Source organism: Aotus nancymaae, unplaced genomic scaffold (genome assembly GCF_030222135.1).
Source record: "Aotus nancymaae isolate 86718 unplaced genomic scaffold, 86718_ANA_hifiasm-v0.15.2.pri h1tg000058l, whole genome shotgun sequence".
Lineage (NCBI taxonomy): Eukaryota > Metazoa > Chordata > Mammalia > Primates > Aotidae > Aotus > Aotus nancymaae.
In genome coordinates, this window is record NW_026988472.1 from 33,812,501 (window position 1) to 33,824,538 (window position 12,038).

A 12,038-nucleotide genomic window follows, 5' to 3' on the forward strand; every position below is an offset into this window, starting at 1 on the left:
TGTGCTTTTTAAACATTCCCAAGATTTTTTTTTTTTTATTTTTGAGACAGAGTTTTGTTCTTGTTGCCCAGGCTAGAGTGCAATGGCGCCATCTCTGCTCACTGCAACCTCTGCCTCCCGAGTTCAAGCGCTTCTCCCGCCTCAGCCTCCTCAACAGCTGGGATTACAGGCATGCGCCACCATGCCCGGCTTATTTTGTTTTTTAATAGAGATGGTTTCCCTGTGTTGATCAGGCTGGTCTTGAACTCCCGACCCCAGGAGATCTGCCCGCCTGGGCCTCCCAAAGTGCTGGAATTACAGGTATGAGCCACCGCAACCGGCCTCATTCTCAAGATTTTGATAAGTTTATACGGCCCTCCTCAACTGAAAAACAGGACTACAAAAATTGTAGGTATGTCTGATTTCAATGACCTCACAACTTCTTATTATGGAAATAACATTTTCCACCAGTACCATTCCTCCTGAAGACTCCAGTCTTTTCAAGTCTTGAGTCAGCAACAATATCCAAGAAGCATATATAACATCTTTACTGCTCACATACCATTTCTAATTTATTTATTTATTTATGAGATGGAGTCTCACTCTGTCGCCCAGGCTGGATGGAGTGCAGTGGTGGGATATTGGCTCACTGCAACTTCTGCCTCCTGGGTTCAAGCAATTCTCCCACCTCAGCGTCTCAAGTAGCAAGGACTACAGGTGCCTGCCACCACACCTGGCTAATTTTTGTATTTTTAGTAGAGACAGGGTCTTGCCATGTTGGCCAGGCTGGTCTCCAATTCTTTTCTTTTTTTTTAATTTTAATTTTTATTTTTTATTGCATTTTAGGTTTTGGGGTACATGTGAAGAACATGCAAGATTGTTGCATAGGTGCATACGTGGCAGTGTGATTTGCTGCCTTCCTCCCCATCACCTATATCTGGCATTTCTCCCCATGCTATCTCTTCCCAACTCCCCACCCCCTGTGATCTGCCCACTTCAGCCTCCCAAAGTGCTGGGATTACAGGTGTGAGCCACTATGCCCAGCTGCATTTCTAATCTTGATAAACATCTTAATCTCTACTTACAAGGCTTCTAAACATGGGTGCATAAAAAAACTCAGGCTGCTTAATTCTATGTGGTAACATGCAATACCCACAGGAACTGGAAATCATTTACTTTGGAGAGGTAACAGGATGTGAGTGTGTGCACAGGCTGGGACATTCTTGGGAAGGAAGAGCAGATGGGAGGAAAAGAAAATGCATATGCATTGAATGCAGTGAGTGTGGACTGGGAGTTGGCACTAGCTTTACAATTGGAAATTCTGGAATCATTTCTGGGCTCTTATTTCTGAATGTCAAGCCTCTGCTTATTTTCCTTCACTTTAATGAATGCATAGGTTGATGGATTAGAGTGCCCAGGCAGTTTCTGAGACCACGCTAATGGTCAGCAAATGTTAGTTGATGACAATGATGACAACGGATAGGCAGTAAATACAGTCCCATGTACATGGTCATTTACCACAGGTGGGAGAAGAAAAAAGCCCTCAGGGTATAGCAAATATGCAAATAGGCACCTGAAGGAATGGCTGTTACATTTCTTGGGTCCAAGGCTGTGCCATCAGCTAAGCTCTTGTTCCCTTGGCAATAAAGGCAAAAGAACATAGGCCATGCCTTGGTTGCTTACTAATCCTCTGGGTATCTTCCCTTCTCACTAGTCTCCTGTTCTCACAGCCCATGCTACTGTGTTTGGGACAGTTCTGACCAATATAAACAGCTGGACCTAAGGCGAGGCCATAGTTGGATGGTGAAGGTAACAGCTGTGCTATGAACAGGTCTTCTTGCTGGGGCCCTTACCGTTCCAGGCCACCATCACATTTTGGATAGACTGTAGAAAAGAGGCCGTGCCTGCCTAAATCCTGACATTAAGGCAAGATTCCTGTAACACCCTTTCCCTTCTGTACACTGGGGAAGGATAAAGCTACGATTCCAGGGGGCACTCAGCCTTTCTTGGGTTCTGTGTTTGCTTGTGGGTAGGGCATGTTCCCTTCCTGCTTGGGTATCATGCATCTACAGATGTCATACCTCAAGATGGTAAGAGTTACATACCTTGTGGAGAAAAAAATTAACATTTTTGATTAAGCCAAACCACTATTCTGGCAAAATAATAATGAAATATATGACTACATATTTAGTGTAAACTGATCAGTAAACAAGTATCTGTGGATAACCCGCTACATGCAAGGTACTGTCAAACAATTATGAGAAACAGAAGCATTAAATAAGCACTGCACTTTAAGGGGTTTATTAGTGAACTATCGCTGTGTAACAAATCATCCCACCATTTGCTGGCTAAACACAACACACAATAAATACATTTCTCAGTTTCTGTGGGACAGGAATCCAAGCATGGATGAGCTGGGCATCTCGGGCTCAAGGTTTCTCAGAAGGCTACAGTCAAGGTGTCAGCCCCACTATCTCATCTGAGTGCTCAACGGGGCAAGGATCATTTCCAAGTTCTCTTCATGTGGCTGCTATTCCTCTTAGGTTGCTGAATTGATGCCCCAGTTCCTCATCACGTGGGCTTCCCCAACTCACAACTTGGCAGTTGGTTTCCCTCAGAGTGAGTGAGTGAGAGAGAGTGAGAGTGCTCAAGACAGAAGTCAAAATATTTTGTAACCTGATCTCAGAAATGACATTTCATCACTTTTGCTGTATTCTATTTGTTAGGAGAGAGTCACCTGGTCCAGACCATACCCAAGGGAAGAGGACCACTGCACAAGTAAATGGTCACTGGGTACCATCTTAGAAGCTGCCTAGCAGAGAGGGCCAATGCTCTGGATAACCGGTGGAAATACAGGAGAACTCAGTAACTTAGTGTGGAGCACCCTAAGAGTGGGGGAGAAATTTAAGGACTTAAGAAATCTGAAAATCAGAGCGATAAAGTCAAAGGCAGACTTTTAAATTGACCCATATATCTTTTTTCTTTTTGAGACAGGGTCTCACTCTGTCAGGCTAGACTGCAGTGGCATGATCATAGCTTACTGCGGCCTCAAACTCCTGGGCTCGAATAATCCTCTCACCTCAGATTCCCACGTAGCTGGGGCTACAGGCATGTACTACCACAATTGGCTAATTTTTAAATTTTTATGTGCAAACAGGGTCTTGCTATGACGCCCAGGCTGGTCTTGACCTCCTGGCCACCCACCTTGACCTCCCAAAGTGCTGAGATTACACGTATGAGCTACTGGTCCCCTGACCGTATATCTTTAAAAAAAAAAAAAGACAAGGTCTTGCTCTTGCTCTGTTGTCTAGGCTGGAGAGCAGTGGTCATGGCTCACTGCAGCTTTGAACTCATATATCTTGAAACCTTAACTGGTTGATCACTAACATAGGCTGTGTCCCTCTTTTTCAACTCTTCTCACCAACCAAAGACTCAAGGATTATCCAGGGGAGGTAATGGGTGGCAGTGCTCCACCCTACATAGCTATTTTAATACTGGCATCCCTTCCCCACCATCATTAATGCCATGGCTCTGAGGAAACTGTCATAAGAAAGGAACCCTTTCTTAGAGAAAAGATTGGATGCTTTTGTGACAGTGGGTGGCCAAAGTGAAGCCACTGATAAATATAGATTGAGTATCCCGTATCTGAAATGCTTGGGACCAAAAGTGTTTTGGATTTTGAAATATCTGCACTACCCTCACCAGTTGAGCATCTGAAAATCTGAACTCTGAAATGCTCCAGTGAGCGTTTCCTTTGAGTGTCATGTTGGTGCTCAAAAAGTCACAGATTTTGGAGCACTTCAGATTTCCAGATTTAGGATATTCAACCTGTACAAGCAGGACTGAATTTAAATTCTCTCTAGAGAGTTTGGTGAAACATTGAAAAGACTGAACTAAAAACAATGGAAAGTGGCTTTCTCTAGAAAAAGATAGTCCCTTTAGTCCTACACTGTATGAGTGGCCAGGTACTGACTCAGGGTAATTAGAATATTTCGTATTTTATGTTTCATGCTTTTCTTTTTTTTTTTTTTTTTTTTTTTGAGACGGAGTCTCGCTCTTGTTACCCAGGCTGGAGTGCAATGGCGCGATCTCGGCTCACCGCAACCTCCGCCTCCTGGGTTCAGGCAATTCTCCTGCCTCAGCCTCCTGAGTAGCTGGGATTACAGGCACGCACCACCGTGCCCAGCTAATTTTTTTGTATTAATAGAGACGGGGTTTCACAATGTTGACCAGGATGGTCTCGATCTCTCGACCTCGTGATCCACCCGCCTCGGCCTCCCAAAGTGCTGGGATTACAGGCTTGAGCCACCGCGCCCGGCCTTTTCTTTTCTTTTTTTTGAGACAGAGTTTCGCTCTTGTTGCCCAGGCTGGAGTGTAATCTCGGCTCACTGCAACCTCCGCCTCCCAGGTTCAAGTGATTTTCCTGCCTCAGCTTCCCAAGTAGCTGGGATTACAGACATGCACCACCACGCCCAGCTAATTTTGTACTTTTAGTAGAGACGGGGTTTCTCCATGTTGGGTCAGGCTGGTCTTGAACTCTCAACCTCAGGTGATCCACCTGACTCTGCCTCTCAAAGTGCTGGGGTTATAGGCCTGAGCCACTGCGCCTTCATTATTTCATTATTAAGGTTAGCAATTATGGCCTGAAAGCCAAATCTAGGCTGCCAGTTGTTTTTGTTAGTAAAGTTTTATTGGAACACAGCCATGCCCATTTGTTTCTGTGTTATCTATGCCTATGGTGGTAAAGTTGAATAGCTGCAAAGGAGACTGGTCCTCAAAGTTTAAACTACTGACTATCTGACTCTTCACAGAAGAAATCTGCCAACTGCTGGTATAGAGGGTTCAAAAAATACACATCTTACTTCATCCTAACAACAATCCCATAAGTTAAACAGAAGAGACACCATAGGCATGAGGAAACCGGGCCAAAGAGGTTTTCACAAGGCCACAAATCTCATTCATGCTCTAAACTCTCTTTGTAAAGGGACACACCCACACACATAAAACTCTTATTCTCCTACTCTCCAGCCTGCATGATTTATCTTAAAAAGTACAAAAGGTCTCCTCAGCATTCTTTCTTTTTTTTTTTTAGAAAAAAAACACAGAGCTTTATTATTCTCAACACCAGCAGCAGCAGTCTCTGTAGGACAGGGGAGTGAGTTCTGTTGACTGACAGGGATAGGTGGCTCCTACTTGTCGGCGATAAGCGGGTTCCGCAGGACCACGATGACTGAGTCCCCACGCAGGAACATCCTGGAGATGTAGCGGTCTTTGTTGACTGGCTTGGACTTCTTGCCCTTGCCGCTCTTGGGTACCTCAGTCCACATCTCCTTCACATTCTCCAGCACAATGTTGCAGTGCCTATTGAAGGCCTTCACGTGGCCCAGGAGTTTCTTATTGTTGCGGCAGTTGATGAGCACTTGGGGGGTGTTCTTGACGGACTGAGTGAGCACAGAGAGTGGACCCGTGTTAAATTCCTCCTCCTCTCGCTTCTGCAGCTCCTTCGGCTCATCTCACTCTTGGGCTTGTTGAGGAGGCTCACGTTGGTCACTAAGCTCTCGGTTCACTCCGGTTTCCTCCGCGTTGCTGCTGCCTCTCCTCAGCATTCTTATATAAAATTTTCCATGTTTGGCCCAAGCAACTGAAAATCTTTGGAATTTTTGCCAGTATTGATGCAGGATGTTAGAATAAACACACTGATTTTTTTTCCTGTGTAAAATGTTGATGCTAAGCCATGTAAGGCAAAATGTTCCACTCTACATGTGTTTACATTTACTCTAATAAAAATCTAAATCTTTATTTCAGTTTGTTCCTTGGCTCTTCTTAGATGAAGGTTCAATGATAGTAGGGAAGATGAAATGAGCATATTAGGGAATGTTGTATTACACATCGCAGATTCTTCTCAAATAAATGCATAACCCTTGTGGCAAAACTGAAACTCACCATCCCCATTTCTGTATATTTAATATGCACAGTTTTAGCTGCTAAGAAAGAATCCCCACACTGCTTGGCATTTTCACCTCAATGTATACTTTTTACCATAATCCTCAATGTATACTTTTTAATGCTTAGTCCAAAGCTAATTACAAAATGAGTCTTATTGATTTGCAAATTTGTTGCTATCCATTTAAAGCTATGTCACATTTACGACTCAATGATTAAAAGGGAAAGCGGTGTGTCTCTTACACTCAATGATTAAAAGGGAAAGCAGTGTATATCTTACACAGTACAGTTCTTGATTAAGTCACTGAATTCTGTGAAGCCTCTGACCTTGTTAAGCAGCCTCTAGGTCCTCATTTTGCAGATGGAAGCAGGGAGTTTTGGGGGAGGCAGGTAGTAGAGGACAGGATAGAATGACTAAACCACAATCCCACAGAAGAGGCAAATGGTGCTGAGAGAGGTGTAACTGCTAGAGGCCATCCCACCATGCACAGCAGTCTCCCTCCCACAGTAAGACAGGACGATCCACACAATGGATTCATCTAGACGGCACTAGCAAATGGGATGGTTACTGATATTGACTGCATCATTATCAGAGCCTTTTTTTTTGCAAGCTTTAGCAAAAATTAAAATGCTCTTAAACTGCAAACTGAAGGAAAATATGGATCTAAAATATGCTTGGCAATAAGCCCAGAAAACCAATAGGATACCTGGAAAAGAACTCTGAATTAACATAAGGCTAAGAACTCGCAGACTCTTAACAAATACTGCTTGATGGCCATTAACCTATCCTCATCTCTACCACCAAATGACCACATCCTTCTTTGGCAAATAAATCGTGTTTTGGCTTTATTACACAAATATTTATTAAGTACTGATTGGGTGTCATGTACAATTTGGGATAGGAGAGAGATGAAGAAAGGATTCCAAAAATTTCTTAGCATGTCTGCTGTACTTCAGGAGCACAGTCTGACATTCTAGCTGGAGAGGAAAACATACAAATAAGTAAATATACTACAATTCGAGGTACCCAAAGAAGCATAATTAATTCATTCAACAAATATTTACTGAGGGCCTACTATGTGCTAGATACTATTCTAAGCCCTGGGACACAGGAATGGACAAAACAGACAAAAGTGCCTGCCTTCATTAGGGTTAGAATCTGATGATACTAGAGATATGAATAACATAAAAGAGAAAAATCCATTAGAGACAATATAAAGATAAAGGAACATACACTTCTTAGAAGAAAGGCAGCCCAGAAATCAAAGTTGCTTTAATTATTACTGCAATACAGTTAATAGATCACAACTCAATTATTTTGAGCACAGATTACAGGTTATTTATGTAATTTGTAAAGTCTAACTAAATTTGGAGGAAATGGAGCAGGCTTAAAGGATCGCACTAGTGCCACTCTCAAAATAGCCCATCTATTGGCTTTGAATTTTAAAATAAGGCTCACTCCAAAATACATCAAATATAACATATACAGCTGCCATCTGTCCCATAGTCATAGTAGGAGTCCGTTTCATTCACAAGCAAAGCCAGTGGAGGGAGGGGAGGAACTTGAGATGGAGAGAGGATAAATTCCATTTGTGCTATTAAAAAAAAAAGTAGAACAGTGAACCCAGTGGTTGAAAAGTGAAGATAAAAAGAAGAAAACAGTAATCTTGCTATAGAAACCAGAGAATTATGTTCTTGCTCTCCCACTTTTTTTTTTTTTTTTGCTTTCACACTGTACAAACTCTAGCACCCTGAACAACTCACTCTCCTGCTATTTCCAGCACTTTAAAGAAACTTTTCAACATTTCTGCTTGACACATTTTTTCAACAGGGAGGTGAAGACAATAAGTAAACAGGTAGTGAAGGGCTATTTAGAGAGCTGGTCAGTCACAGTAAGAATAAAGGGAAAAACTCCCATCTGAACAGAACATCCATCCTATGTGCGGCAGCCACAGACGGCACATGACCTCTGACAAACAGTTTTCAGAGTAATTTTAATGCTACTCTGGATTTAACTTGACTAACTGGTAGCAATTGAGCACATCTTTTTTTCTTTCTTTTTTTTTTTGTGGCAGCAGTTATCTAAAATGCTACAATAACAGCATCAAAAGTAGAATGGTGGAAGATTGGTTTTCCATTGTGCTGCTGAACTGGCATAATGCCCACTTTAAAAGCAATTCGCTGCTCATCACTGAAATCTGGCAGACACGACACTAAATGCCTTGAGGGAAAAAAAAGGGACTTGAGAAGGGGGAACCCACTCCAACCACGACGCAAAAGGGGAAAAAAGAGCACCACAGATGATGAATCTGGGTGAAAAGAGAAAATTGCCAAATAAAAAGTTTAGCATTGCATGCAGACTCCCAACAGTCTGTACTTAATTTGCTAGAAGAAGATTTTGTCTACAGGTCTGCATTAGTAATAGCAGAACAAAACAAAAGGAAAATATATATTTATATCTGTCTATTGTTCTGATGAAGCAAAAACCTAGTGAGTTCCATCAATCATTTGTCAAACATGTCTTCCCCGTTTTATTTACCACCAAATATAATGAGTAAATATGTGATAATAAAACTCTTCTTTTTACATGGACATATACAATTTTTCCTCCTGCTAAATACAGGTAATGATTTAGGAAGCTTTCAAAATGTCTTTTTACTGTCAATAAAACTAATTCTATTCCCATTTTCATCTAAAAAAAGGCTTTACAAATGAAAATTCAAATTAAAATTCTGATTATAGTGTAGTGTGACAACACCTGTATTTATAATTTTACTGTCAGCTAGCTTGTAGTGTTTAACAATAGCTCGAAGTAGAAAAGTAATTGGAATTTGTCTGTAACATGCCAGATGACGGCATTGGGAGCTTTGCTATGCTACAGCAAATTTGGTTTGATGGCAAAATAACCTCACTGAGACTTCTACAAATCATAGGTTATTGGGGCTGGAGGGGGGAAGGTCTCTCAGGTATGGGACCCCGTCCTGACTCTGGGGAATCTGAGAGTTTGCACCTGATGAGTAAAGACTGCTCTGATCCTGACTTGGGCTTCTGACCCATCACCTGCCCTGCAGCCTCTCAAACAGTGCAGATGCAGTGTAGTTTCTAGAGTTACTCCAGATAAACCCACAACAACATCAACATCCTGTTGGTCTGGACACAAACTAGTAACATAGCAGAGCTATAAATCCGACAGAGGTGGGTAGGATAGGGATCCATCAAGTGAAGGGAAGCATACTGAGGGACTGAAAAGCACATACGTGGGGCAGGGCAAGACCCTGGTAACAGTAAGATAAAAGATGCTTACCACTTATCAAAGGCTACACTCAAAGGCTACACAGCCAGGAGCTCTAGAGATGTTCACTGTATTCATTCATTTTCAATAACCACCAATAAATAATATAGGTACCCACACAGATGCCTAAGATTTGCTATTTATCAAAAGATTAAGAGAAAACTTACACATCCCACTTATACTTTTACTGATGCAATATGGAGAAAAAAATATTTAAAGCAGTGTTCTGCTGTCAACTTGAATCTTTCAAAACTTATAAACACATGCTAATCTCCACACACAACTTGCCTTACTCTAGTCTACAAGTGAAAAGCCCATCTTTTTCATTATCCTAAAGATGAAAAAAAAGCCACATACAAAAGAAAAACAGAATGACAGTGATGTTTTAGTTTACACTAGATATGGCAACACACACAAACTGTCAAAACTATGGAATGAAAAAAGCTGTTATCAAGCAACTGTCAAGAAGAGTCCTCTGAGATTTGGAAATCTTGTGTTTATTGTAACTACTGCATATTACACAAAGAAAGAAACATCCCTCTCCTTGCTCTTGCTGCTAAATATCATGTGAGAGAACACAGGCGTCTCCCTTAGTATTGGGATTAATTTTTCTTCCCCGGGTGCAATTCTGTGCCTGACAGAGCTGCTCCCCTCCTCCTAGGGGTTTCTACAGTGTGGTCAGAGTTCAGAGAGAAACTCGAGGTTACATCAAACATTATTTCATTTCAAAAACCATCACCGCCTTATTTCATGTTGTTAACTGGTCGTCTACCCGGTAAGAGTCGGATCTGTTAACATCAAAATGCATAGTCGTCACCTGAATGATTTTCCTGAAGAGTTCTACAAAGCGAAGCATAGAGTTGAAAAGGCAGAGACGCTTACCATAAAATGATTTTAATTCGTGACTCTCTCTCCCCCATCTCCCTATTAATGCATATATCAGAGAAGCCCAAATCCCTAAGGGGAAATTATCATCTTATAAGGGGAAGAAATGGAAAAAATACATGGTCCATATCTCTTCCGCAGTGCATGGTATCAGAGATTTGGAGGTCATTTCTCCAATCCAAACTCAAGGGGCAAAATTTCCCCTGGAGTCTCACCTGAGTCTATACATTTTATTATACTTGCTAAAGTGGCCTTTTCACCTAAACACAGAGACAGCATGTCTGACTCTTAATTCCTGCTCCGAAGCCCATGTGGGTCTGCTCAGCCAACCACAGGGCAGTGCCTCGGAAATGGCAGCAGCTGTCCCTTGATTAATGCATGTGAAAGCACTCTCCAGGTATTTCCATTTTGGTTTCTCGTGTTTCCTTTAGATGCAGGATATGTGCCTTTTGACATTTCTCAAGATGAGAAAAAAGTGGACAGCGGAACCCTTAATATAAGTGTAACTGCCTGGATTCAGATGAACCATGGGTCAAATCAAACCACAAAACACATTTTTGTAAAAATATCTGTTAGCAACATGTGGACTGACATATAGAAAAGTCATAATTCTTGACCAAAGAGATTCCAGTGAATTTACTTCTGTACATTTTGCTGGCATCCTTCCCTGTGTAGAGAGCTAATGAGAACTTCAGCACATTACTGATGGATGCATCAGCCATCTCAGTGATGGAGAAAAGAAGCCAACATGTCTTAAGTGGATCTTGGCTCTAAATAGGTTATAATTGTTATGCGATGCTTACAACATACTTATTTTAGGTTTCAGTGACCTGGTATGACTCAGTCAGCAACAGAATAGGTCAGTCAAATTTTAACCTGGGGTAAAAATGGCTTAACACTGATGTCTGTTTTATAAAACTGAAGACGACTACCTAGTAAAGAAAATCTAAATTCTTCTAAAACTCTTATGTAACCTTTTATGACGTTAATCATTAAGTTGTTGTTTACTGATGACCAATAAAGGGAAAAAGAGGAACAGACATGTTTAACACTTGCATTCTCTAATACTATTTTAGAGTAAGTGGCTAATTTACATTTTCTTCATGCAATGATCTTAATACCAACCATTTCTCTGCTAATAAAATTCAATTTGAAGAAAACAGTTAACATTTTTTCCCTCTAGTCTGAAGGCATTTTGGCAAGTTTTATGTGGAAAAAAGAGCTGTAAGGTGGTGAAGTTATGACAACCAATCCATTAAAGAAGTTTGGGGATATCTGTAACAAAGTTGGGGATATCACCTTTAGTTATTCAAGCAATCCATAAATCATTAGCCTTGTGCACACAGTAGTTAGGTTTCAAATGTACTCTACAGCCAGACTATTGGGGTTGCAATTCTGACTCTGCCATTAACTTGCTGTGTTACCTTGAGCAGGCTTTTAAACCTCTCCGGACCTCCATTTCCTCATCTATAATTTAGGGACAACAGTAGCACCTAGTTCATAGGGTACTTGTGAGAATTAAATAAGTTAAAACACAGAACATGCTTAGAATAGTGTCCGGTGCTTAGTGTTCAATAAATGCTATTACTATTAGCAAACTTATTCTATTGTAGTTTGAATTGTGGGTTTCATCTAGAATCTAACCAAAAAGAAAAAAGAACTCTTTCTCATCAGATCTGACCTGGGTGGAATATGAGGTAATATATAAAAAAGACCCCTGCAAACATTTGGTACATTAATATTTTGAGGCCTTCGAATGTTCAAAGGATAGTACAGACTTAAGTGGACATTTCTGTCTTTATTCTAAGAACAAAGATGGGTGCTTGATTTACAAATATTATTTTGAATGCCTAGTACAAAAATGTGGACAAAATTCAAAATGCACAAAAAAAGCCTACATAGAAAACTCTCTGACTTCTGGTTACAGATGGCACAGTAA

At 41.1% G+C, this 12,038-nt stretch overlaps 1 protein-coding gene and 1 pseudogene across 3 annotated transcripts in view; both read right to left on the reverse strand.

Annotated features, from left to right (window-relative positions):
* The window catches only part of POLA1 (DNA polymerase alpha 1, catalytic subunit), a 304,555-nt gene that overhangs the window by 7,673 nt on the left and 284,844 nt on the right, over positions 1 to 12,038 (reverse strand). The window lies entirely within an intron of this gene.
* LOC105714752 (small nuclear ribonucleoprotein Sm D2-like) lies at positions 4,506 to 10,821 on the reverse strand (annotated as a pseudogene).